We start from the raw sequence: 1,867 nt of genomic DNA on the forward strand, positions 1-1,867 counted from the left end.
CCACGGTCCTTACCCGGCTAATGTCCACGTAGCAGCCGGACACTGCTACGTCCTCTGGTGTCAGCAGCAGTAGCATCTATGTATATATATTTGAAATCATTTTCCTGCGGTTTTTCCCATGTGGGGCCTACATCAGGAGGATCCACTCCACCCATTGGATTTTATGGCTTGATACTGTCCAAAAGAGCCCAATATCTAGTATGTTTTGGCGAGTAGAACATCAAGGTGGGTTCTTAATGGTAACAATACTATTTTCTATGGTATGACCCACCAGTTAGTCGGATTGGCTTCATTTTTCGGCTTAATGCCTAAAATGAGCTGAGGAATAAATTGACGGTTTGGATTAAATACATAAATCAAGGTGGGGCCTACATGAGTGGTCCACCCCAAGGCTTGAACCAAGCTAATATTTTTGCCTTTATTTCATGTCCAGCATCCCTGGACGCTGGACGGTTTGGGACACAACATGTACCTAAGGTGGGTCTTGCTCAGGTGGGCCACCCTATGGCTAGATGGCGTGGATAAGACATACATCATGTGGGATACATCCGAGTGGGCCACATGGCCACATCATCAAAAAAGAAAATACAGAGAGAGAGAAGAGAGATAGTGATGGAGAGGCCCCGCTACTATGGGCCCCTCATGATTACAACACATACATCAAGTGGGTTCCACAACAAGTGAGCCCTTAAAAATTGAAATTAATGTTGGATCACCCACTTATTGCATTCCTGCTTGATCCCTTGGACTCCTATGCTCCTTGCCTTCACTTTAGATGGTGGTTGATGGAGTTTTGATGGTGGGGATGAGAGATAAGAGGGTGGGCCACACTTATTATTTTTTTAGAAGAGAGCTTTGGGAGGCTTGGACGTGGGATGCCTTATTGCTTGGGAGTGAAGAAATGGAATGAGAGAGAGTGGGAAGTGATGGGGTGATGGGTGATGGTGGAGTGATGGGGTTGTAAGAAAGGGATGGGTGGAGAGAGAGAGAGAGTTGACTTTGGGAATGGGAAGGGATGGGTTGCTTGTACTTGTGGTATGGTGTGTACTTGACTTGATTGATTGATTGATTAATGGGACATGTTGTAGAGATTCTCTCAGAATTCACAACGCGCGGCGTTTTCCTCGAAATGAACGCGGGCCCACATCTTCTAGCCCGGGTATTGGATTGGTGCACGAGTCACAGCGTTGGAACCGCGGTGATGGCGCGGTCGCCAAGGTATACGTTTTAGGTCGAGCCGACTTCGGTATGTAGGACTCGGTTTAGGATCGCGCGCAACGTTGGATACAAGTCAAGGGTTGCCAGAATTTGACCGAAAGGAACGCGGAAGCATACGGAATGGTATGGACTATAATACGGGTCTTACAACTCTCCCCTCCAAATAAAAATTGTCCTAAAAATTTACACAATCATTGCAAGTAAACATAACTCATAATAGAAGAGGAAATAAGGCATCGTCATATAAAAATCAGAGACAGCATATAGGATACAACATATAATCAATCATAAAAGAGATGGGGATAGCGCTCTCGAATCTCAGCCTTACACTCCCAAGATGCCTCATCAACAGAATGGTGACTCCACTGAACCTTCACCAAGGGAATGACCATGGTCGGGAGGACTTGCTCCTTTCGATCAAGGATACGAACTGGTTGCTCAATGTAAGAAGCATCCTCACAAACCTCCAATGACTGCCAATCAATAACAGGAATGATGTCTGACCCACACTTCCTCAGCATAAAGACATGAAAACGTTGTAGACGCCAGACAACTGAGATGGCAAGGCAAGCCGATAGGCCATGACACTAACACGCCCAGTGACCTCAAAAGGTCCAATGAATCTTGGGGCAAGCTTACCCTTCGCTCC

Source organism: Magnolia sinica, chromosome 4 (assembly GCF_029962835.1).
Source record: "Magnolia sinica isolate HGM2019 chromosome 4, MsV1, whole genome shotgun sequence".
In the NCBI taxonomy this organism is placed as follows: Eukaryota; Viridiplantae; Streptophyta; class Magnoliopsida; order Magnoliales; family Magnoliaceae; genus Magnolia; species Magnolia sinica.